Source organism: Procambarus clarkii, chromosome 39 (assembly GCF_040958095.1).
Source record: "Procambarus clarkii isolate CNS0578487 chromosome 39, FALCON_Pclarkii_2.0, whole genome shotgun sequence".
Taxonomy (NCBI): Eukaryota; Metazoa; Arthropoda; class Malacostraca; order Decapoda; family Cambaridae; genus Procambarus; species Procambarus clarkii.
The window spans coordinates 22,972,823-22,983,248 of record NC_091188.1 but is presented as its reverse complement, the minus strand read 5'-3'; positions in this window follow the sequence as shown (position 1 = coordinate 22,983,248).

The window sequence follows — 10,426 nt, the reverse complement described above, 5'->3', positions numbered from 1 at the left end:
TGCATCGTTAAACGCCTGGAAAGAGATGTTGTTGTCTTGCCTATATACTGGGTTTTTTGGAGCTTACAGTCCCCAAGTGGGCATTTGAAGGCATAGACGACGTTAGTCTCTTTTAAAGCGTTCTGTTTTGTGTCTGGAGAGTTTCTCATGAGTAGGCTGGCCGTTTTTCTGGTTTTATAGTAAATCGTCAGTTGTATCCTCTGATTTTTGTCTGTAGGGATAACGTTTCTATTAACAATATCTTTCAGGACCCTTTCCTCCGTTTTATGAGCTGTGGAAAAGAAGTTCCTGTAAAATAGTCTAATAGGGGGTATAGGTGTTGTGTTAGTTGTCTCTTCAGAGGTTGCATGGCTTTTCACTTTCCTTCTTATGATGTCTTCGATGAAACCATTGGAGAAGCCGTTATTGACTAGAACCTGCCTTACCCTACAGAGTTCTTCGTCGACTTGCTTCCATTCTGAGCTGTGGCTGAGAGCACGGTCGACGTATGCGTTAACAACACTCCTCTTGTACCTGTCAGGGCAGTCGCTGTTGGCATTTAGGCACATTCCTATGTTTGTTTCCTTAGTGTAGACTGCAGTGTGGAAACCTCCGCTCTTTTCCATGACTGTTACATCTAGAAAAGGCAGCTTCCCATCCTTTTCCGTCTCGTAAGTGAAACGCAGCACGGAACTCTGCTCAAATGCCTCCTTCAGCTCCTGCAGATGTCTGACATCAGGTACCTGTGTAAAAATGTCGTCAACATACCTGCAGTATATGGCCGGTTTCAAGTTCATGTCGACTAAGACTTTTTGCTCGATGGTACCCATGTAGAAGTTTGCAAACAGGACACCTAGGGGAGAACCCATGGCGACGCCATCTACTTGCTTATACATGTGCCCATCCGGGCTCAAGAAGGGTGCCTCTTTAGTACAAGCTTGGAGTAGTTTCCTCAGAATACTTTCTGGCATGTCAAGAGGAGTACAGGCTGGATCACGATACACTCTGTCGGCTATCATTCCGATTGTCTCGTCCACAGGTACGTTGGTAAACAGCGATTCTACGTCCAACGAGGCTCTTATCCCTGTGGCCCGTGTGCCCCGCAGTAAGTCCACAAATTCCTTTGGAGACTTCAGGCTGAAGGCGCAAGGGACATAAGGAGTCAGCAGGCCGTTGAGTCGCTTCGCCAGTCTGTACGTGGGTGTGGGTATCTGGCTAATGATTGGCCGAAGTGGGTTTCCAGGCTTCTGCGTCTTGACATTTCCATACGCATATCCAGGTTTATATTCCCCAATGATCTTTGGCAGGTGGAGTCCGGATTTCTTGGCATTTCGTAAAACTTATTACATTTTCAAAGACTTCACAAATACACAACTGATTAGAACTTGCGTTTCCCTGATTTTATATCTACATTTTGAGTGAGGTGGGAAGGGTGATGTCGCATTACATTTGAGTGAGGTGGGAAGGGTGATGTGGCATTAACACAAGACAGAACACTAGGGTTTAATAATATATATATATATATATATATATATATATATATATATATATATATATATATATATATATATATATATATATATATATATATATATATATATATATATATATATATATATATATATATATATATATATATATATATATATATATATATATATAACTGAAACCTCACACCCCAGAAATGACTCGAACCCATACTGCCAGGAGCACTCTGCATCTGGCGTACAGGACACCTTAACCACTCGACCTACACGACCGGACAAAAGAGGATGTTAGCCGAGGCTAATTCCCCATCCCCCCGCCGGCACTCTGATTGTAATCTTTGGCATGGTATTTTATCAAATCACCTCATTCTTTGGGGCACAAGTGAGGAACACAAATGCGAACAAGCCTGAACGGTCTTCAGGCATATATGCAACTGAAAACTCACACCCCAGAAGTAAATCGAACCCATACTGCCAGAAGCACTCTGCAGATGCAGAGTGCTCTCTGCACTCTGCCAGATGTATGGTCTCCAGGCATATATGCCTGGAGACCGTTCAGGCTTGTTCGCATTTGTGTTCCTCACGTGTGCCCCAAAGAATGAGGTAATTTGATAAAATACCATGCCCAAGATTACAATCAGAGTGCCGGCGGGGGGGGGGATGGGGAATTAGCCTCGGCTACCATCCTCTTTTGTTCGGTCGTGTTGGTCGAGTGGTTAAGGTGTCCTGTACATACCAGTTGCGTGCTCCTGGGAGTATGGGTTCGAGTCACATCTGGGGTGTGAGTTTTCAGTTGCATATTGTCCTGGGGACCATTCAGGCTTGTTCGCATTTGTGTTCCTCACGTGTGCCCCAAAGAATGAGGTGATTTGGTAAAATGCTATGCCCAAGATTAACATCCGAGTGCCGGCGGTGGGGTGGTTCAAATAGCTTCGGCTATCACCTCATTATGTCTTGTCGTGATGGTCAAGTGGATTAAGGCGTCTTGTACATACCAGTTGCGTGCTCCTGGGAGTATGGGTTCGAGTCACTTCTGGGGTGTGAGTTTTCAGTTATATATATATATATACACATATATGTATAATGTTGCTGTGGTTCAGTGCACAGCAACCTTCCCCTATCTCCCATTCCTCCCTACCATACTCCCCTTCCCCCTTCACACCTCGTCCTCCCAACCATTCCTTACTCCCCTGCCCACTTGTCCTCCCAACCGTTCCCCACTCCCCCATCCCCTCGTCCTCCCCACCATTCCCTCCCTCCCTTCGTCATTTTGTCCTCTCCAACATCCCTCACTCCAATCCCTTCGTCCTCTTAACCATTCCCCACTCCATCTTCCCCCTCGTCCTCCCCACCATCTCCCACTCCCTTGTCCCCTCGTCTTCCCTACCATTCCCCCCTCCCCTGGCCCCTCGTACTCCCCACCCTCCACCACTCCCCTGTCCCCTTGTTCTCCCCACCATTCTCCATTCCCCGTCCCCTTGTCTCCACCATCCCATCTCCCTTATCCCCTCATCCTCGCCACCATTACCCCCTTCCCTGTCTCCTCGTCCTCTCAACCATCCCCCACTCCCGTCCCATCGTCCTCTCGACTCCCTTGTCCGATGCATTCCCAAATGGTCTGATGTTTCCATCAGAAAATTGGGAATATCAAATGATCTGATGTTCCCATCACAGAAATATAAGAAAAACAGTTAAAAAACGAAATGAAAAAACTAAAAAATAAACGATATTCACGAAATGAACGGTATGGGTAAACAACACAGATCAATTCCAATGCAACGTCACATAAATAGTTAAATCAAAATGAAAATAAATCGAAATTTTTTTAAATTAAATTTGTCAGTGCGATTGGAAACATTAAAATGGAATCATAACATATTTATTATAGTGTGTGTCTGTTACGGACGTAATGGGATAGAACCGGGTTCTTTTCTGATGGTATTAGAGTTTGGGTATCCGGCCCCAAGTTAGTAGAAGCTTTCAAGGGGTGAACTTAGTAATGCAAGTAAAAATGAAAATGGGAGGTACATGAAACACACAAGTCCGTCACTTTATAATATGTATAATTAGTCTTCCCACCACCATAGATAAATAAAAGTCACAAACGGGAAATATCACTACACAATGTACATTATCGTCTCACTCTGAAGACGCTGAACACTTGATGAAGCTCACTCCGTGCAGTCTTGCCTGTTTTCCTATTCCACGGCACTACCCTCTGCAAGTACCAGGAAACCATGATGAATCTACCCTGGCCACAGGCCAACCAAATCACAATTCCACTGGATGCCTCATCGTGAAGGCTCACAACCACAGTCCAGCCTGTAGCTGGCAGGTACCAATCAGCTTCATGCTGTTAGGCCACTTCACGACGAATACTAGGGTTGCGAGCCCTAGGCAGAAGCCTCGTGTAACTCGCTGGTTACCCTCCTCATTCGGCACCACAGTCGGACGTCTCTTCCACCAGCCAGCCCCGGGTACGGCGAATCCCGACACTGCCACTCCTCAGGCAGACAGTTGAACACTACAGTTCTCGTCCGGCGGCAGCTCACTGCTTCTGCAAAGTAGACTGGTGAAGAGACCTTGGCTGCCTTCGGTAGACTGACTCTTCCTGCATCACAGCAGCCCAATGTTGACTGTGAAAGCAGACACATAATCAGTACTGGGACATTACATGGGAACCACTAAGAAACATCACTTACTGGCTTATACACAAACGTACAGCTTCTAGCTCAATAGATGGCGCTGATGTTCTGAGTACCACCTCACCAGAGGTCAGCACCAGCTACCTCACGAGCTACCAGGACAAGAATCTAGCATTTTTAGCTGGCATATTCCTGCCATCACTAGATGGCGTCGTTCATTTCGTGGGGGTTTCAGGAGCGGACTCGGTCTTATGTGCAAATTGCATTTCACTTACGAGATGGAGAAGGATGGGAAGCTGCCCTTTCTAGATGTAGCAGTCATGGAAAGGAGCGGAGGTTTCCACACTGCAGTCTACACTAAGGAAACAAACATAGAAATGTGCCTCAATGCCAACAGTGACTGCCCAGCCAGGTACAAGAGGAGTGTCGTTAACGCTTATGTCGACCGTGCTCTCAGCCACAGTTCAGGATGGAAGCAAGTCGATGAAGAACTCTGTAGGGTAAGGCAGGTCCTAGTCAACAACGGCTTCTCCAAAGGTTTCGTTGAAGACATCATAAGAAGGTAAAACGCCATGGAACCTCTGAAGAGACAACTAACACAACACCTGTACCCCCTATTAGACTATTTAACAGGAACTTCTTTTCCACAGCTCATAAAACGAATGAAAGGGTCCTGAAAGATATTGTTAATAGAAACGTTATCCCTACAGACAAAAATCAGAAGATGTAATTGACGATCTACTATAAAACCAAGAAAACGGCCAACCTACTCACGAGAAACTCTCCAGACACAAAGCAGAACGCTTTAAAAGAGACCAATGTCGTCTATGCCTTCAAATGCCCACTTCGGGACTGTAAGCCTCAAAGAACTCAGTATATAGGCAAGACAACAACATCTCTTTTCAGGCGATTAACGATGCATAAGCAACAGGGCTCCATTAAGGAACATATAATCTCTTCTCACAACCAGACCATCACCAGAGAAGTCTTAAAAAAAAACACGGAAATCATCGATAGATACAGCGATAGCAGGCGGCTTGATATCTGCGAGGCACTACACATTAAGAAGTCGACACCAGCAATCAACAGCCAATTAATGCATAACTATATTCTACCCACTTCAAGACTCCGCACCAATATAGAAGCATCAAGAAATATGGGCCAATAGGCCCTTTCCAGTTACTTCCATTCTTCCCTTTAACTTACAAAATATTATACCCATTGTTTCGTGTTCTGTCTTGTGTTGAAAGTTTGTTTTCACCTCATCCAAAACTGTTGTAACATATCACCTCCCCCAAATGCAGGTATAAAATCGAAGCTGTTTTAAACTCTGTTCAGTTATAGTTGTGTGTGTGTAAACGAAAGTCTTTGAAAATGTAATAAGTTTTACGAAACGTGTTCAAGTGTCGCGTCAGACTAGAAATAAAAATGAATTTTGGAGAATTGCTTTTTCAGGTACCATCAACAGTGAAAAGAAATATATGAAACATTGAGAAAATTCGTGTTAGAATTATTAATCTTACTTTTTTGGTCATATTTAATAATATATATATAAGTATATATATATATATATATATATATATATATATATATATATATATATATATATATATATATATATATATATATATATATATATATATATATATATATATATATATATATATATATGTTGTACCTAGTAGCCAGAACGTCGTACTCGGCCTACTATGCAAGGCCCGATTTGCCTAATAAGCCAAGTTTTCCTGAATTAATATATTTTCTCTAATATTTTTCTTATGAAATGATATATATGAGGTCAATTTTTTTTTATTGGAGTTAAAATTAACGTTGATATATGACCGAACCTATCCAACCCTACCTAACCTAACCTAACCTATCTTTTTAGGTTAGGTTAGGTTAGGTAGCCGAAACGTTAGGTTAGGTTAGGTTAGCTAGGTTAGGTAGTCGAAAAACCATTAATTCATGAAAACTTGGCTTATTAGGCAAATCAGGCCTTGCATAGTAGGCTGAGAAGTGCGTTCTGGCTACTAGGTACGACATATATATATATATATGTATATATATATATATATATATATATATATATATATATATATATATATATATATATATATATATATATAAATATATATATATATATATATATTAGTATATTTTGGTAGCAGTCTTTCTTGTAGACATATATTATTAAATATGACCGAAAAAGTAAGATTAATAATTCTAACACGAATTTTCTCAATCTTTCGTACATTTCTTTTCACTGTTGGAGGTAAATCAAAAATCAATTCTCCAAAATTCATTTTTATTTCTAGTCTGACGCGACACGAGCGCGTTTCGTAAAACTTATTACATTTTCAAAGACTTTAGTTCACAAATACACAACTGAATAGAACTTACGCATCTCCGATTATATATCTAACTTTGAGTGAGGTGGAAGGGGTGATGTGGCATTAACACAAGACAGAACAAGATGTGGTATTAATAGGGTATTAATTTCATCAACACAAGACAGAACAAGATGGTATTAATAGGGTATTAATTTCATCAACACAAGACAGAACACGAAACAATGGATATTGAATAGAAGTGTTTGTAGAAAGCCTATTGGTCCATATTTCTTGATGCTTCTATATTGGAGCGGAGTCTTGAGGTGGGTAGAATATAGTTGTGCAATAATTGGCTGTTGATTGCTGGTGTTGACTTCTTGATGTGTAGTGCCTCGCAAACGTCAAGCCGCCTGCTATCGCTGTATCTATCGATGATTTCTGTGTTGTTTACTAGGATTTCTCTGGCGATGGTTTGGTTGTGGGAAGAGATTATATGTTCCTTAATGGAGCCCTGTTGCTTATGCATCGTTAAACGCCTAGAAAGAGATGTTGTTGTCTTGCCTATATACTGGGTTTTTTGGAGCTTACAGTCCCCAAGAGGGCATTTGAAGGCATAGACGACGTTAGTCTCTTTTAAAGCGTTCTGTTTTGTGTCTGGAGAGTTTCTCATGAGTAGGCTGGCCGTTTTTCTGGTTTTATAGTAAATCGTCAGTTGTATCCTCTGATTTTTGTCTGTAGGGATAACGTTTCTATTAACAATATCTTTCAGGACCCTTTCCTCCGTTTTATGAGCTGTGGAAAAGAAGTTCCTGTAAAATAGTCTAATAGGGGGTATAGGTGTTGTGTTAGTTGTCTCTTCAGAGGTTGCATGGCTTTTCACTTTCCTTCTTATGATGTCTTCGACGAAACCATTGGAGAAGCCGTAAGGCAGGACTAGAACCTGCCTTACCCTACAGAGTTCTTCGTCGACTTGCTTCCATTCTGAGCTGTGGTTGAGAGCACGGTCGACATATGCGTTAACAACACTCCTCTTGTACCTGTCTGGGCAGTCGCTGTTGGCATTTAGGCACATTCCTATGTTCGTTTCCTTAGTGTAGACTGCAGTGTGGAAACCTCCGTCCTTATTCATGACTGTTACATCTAGAAAGGGCAGCTTCCCATCCTTTTCCATCTCGTAAGTGAAACGCAGCACGGAACTCTGCTCAAATGCCTCCTTCAGCTCTTGCAGATGTCTGACATCAGGTACCTGTGTAAAAATGTCGTCAACATACCTGCAGTATATGGCCGGTTTCAAGTTCATGCCGACTAAGACTTTTTGCTCGATGATACCCATGTAGAAGTTTGCAAACAGGACACCTAGGGGAGAACCCATGGCGACCCCATCTACTTGCTTATACATGTGCCCATCCGGGCTCAAGAAGGGTGCCTCTTTAGTACAAGCTTGGAGTAGTTTCCTCAGAATATTTTCTGGTATGTCAAGAGGAGTACAGGCTGGATCATGATACACTCTGTCGGCTATCATTCCGATTGTCTCGTCCACAGGTACATTGGTAAACAGCGATTCTACGTCCAACGAGGCTCTTATCCCTGTGGCCCGTGTGCCCCGCAGTAAGTCAACAAATTCCTTTGGAGACTTCAGGCTGAAGGCGCGAGGAACATAAGGAGTCAGCAGGCCGTTGAGTCGCTTCGCCAGTCTGTACGTGGGTGTGGGTATCTGGCTAATGATTGGCCGAAGTGGGTTTCCAGGCTTGTGTGTCTTGACATTTCCATACGCATATCCAGGTTTATATTCCCCAATGATCTTTGGCAGGTGGAGTCCGGATTTCTTGGCGTTCACAGTTTCGATCAGTTTGTTGACCTTTGCTTTTAATTCGGCTGTAGTGTCCTTCGTTACCCTTTGGAACTTAATTTGGTCAGAGAGTATGATGTTCATTTTCGCCAGATATTCGTCTTTTTTAAGGATGACATATATTGGCGACTTGTCACCTCTCCTGACAACTATCTCCTTGTTCTCACGAAGGCTTTTAGCTGCCGCTTTAAGCTCGGGGGACAGTATGGTGCTTCTGTAATTGCCTCGATTCTTTCCTCCTTCTGCAATAAGTTCTGCTTGTAAGGTATCTTTGGTAGTGACCTTCTTTTGTGTCTCGAGGTCGAATATGTCGTCCAACAGAATCTCCAACTCTACTTTCCGGGCCATCTCACTCGGTCTGGACATAACATGACAGTTTATGCCCAGATTTAGGAGAGTTTAGGAGACTTGGTCCTCAGTGAGGTTAATTCCTGCAAGGTTCAGGAAGCCATCTCTTGGTCGTGGAATTGCCATAGGTCCTCCATATAATGTTGTTAGTTTCTTGATAATCCTTGTTTCAGTGCTGAGGTGATGTTGGTCTGTGAGGATGTCGAGGTGTTGTTCAATGCGGGTACGGATACTTTCGTCGATGTTGCTATTTCTCCACTCGTTTGTAGCATGAAGTAGTTGCGTTTTGTTGTCTTTGATTTCATTCTCTGCCTTGTATATCTGATCACGAATCAGATCCTGGCGATATTTTATCGTGAAGGCTTGATTCCTTGCTGCTGGGTCGTGCGCTTTAATATTAGTATATTTTTGTAGCAGTCTTTCTTGTAGACATATATTATTAAATATGACCGAAAAAGTAAGATTAATAATTCTAACACGAATTTTCTCAATCTTTCGTACATTTCTTTTCACTGTTGGAGGTAAATCAAAAATCAATTCTCCAAAATTCATTTTTATTTCTAGTCTGACGCGACATGAGCGCGTTTCGTAAAACTTATTACATTTTCAAAGACTTTAGTTCACAAATACACAACTGAATAGAACTTACGCATCTCCGATTATATATCTACCTTTGAGTGAGGTGGAAGGGGTGATGTGGCATTAACACAAGACAGAACAAGATGTGGTATTAATAGGGTATTAATTTCATCAACACAAGACAGAACAAGATGGTATTAATAGGGTATTAATTTCATCAACACAAGACAGAACACGAAACAATGGATATTGAATAGAAGTGTTTGTAGAAAGCCTATTGGTCCATATTTCTTGATGCTTCTATATTGGAGCGGAGTCTTGAGGTGGGTAGAATATAGTTGTGCAATAATTGGCTGTTGATTGCTGGTGTTGACTTCTTGATGTGTAGTGCCTCGCAAACGTCAAGCCGCCTGCTATCGCTGTATCTATCGATGATTTCTGTGTTGTTTACTAGGATTTCTCTGGCGATGGTTTGGTTGTTGTCTTGCCAGTATATAGGCAAGACAACAACATCTCTTTCTAGGCGTTTAACGATGCATAAGCAACAGGGCTCCATTAAGGAACATATAATCTCTTCCCACAACCAAACCATCGCCAGAGAAATCCTAGTAAACAACACAGAAATCATCGATAGATACAGCGATAGCAGGCGGCTTGACGTTTGCGAGGCACTACACATCAAGAAGTCAACACCAGCAATCAACAGCCAATTATTGCACAACTATATTCTACCCACCTCAAGACTCCGCTCCAATATAGAAGCATCAAGAAATATGGACCAATAGGCTTTCTACAAACACTTCTATTCAATATCCATTGTTTCGTGTTCTGTCTTGTGTTGATGAAATTAATACCCTATTAATACCATCTTGTTCTGTCTTGTGTTGATGAAATTAATACCCTATTAATACCACATCTTGTTCTGTCTTGTGTTAATGCCACATCACCCCTTCCACCTCACTCAAAGTTAGATATATAATCGGAGATGCGTAAGTTCTATTCAGTTGTGTATTTGTGAACTAAAGTCTTTGAAAATGTAATAAGTTTTACGAAACGCGCTCGTGTCGCGTCAGACTAGAAATAAAAATGAATTTTGGAGAATTGATTTTTGATTTACCTCCAACAGTGAAAAGAAATGTACGAAAGATTGAGAAAATTCGTGTTAGAATTATTAATCTTACTTTTTCGGTCATATTTAATAATATATAT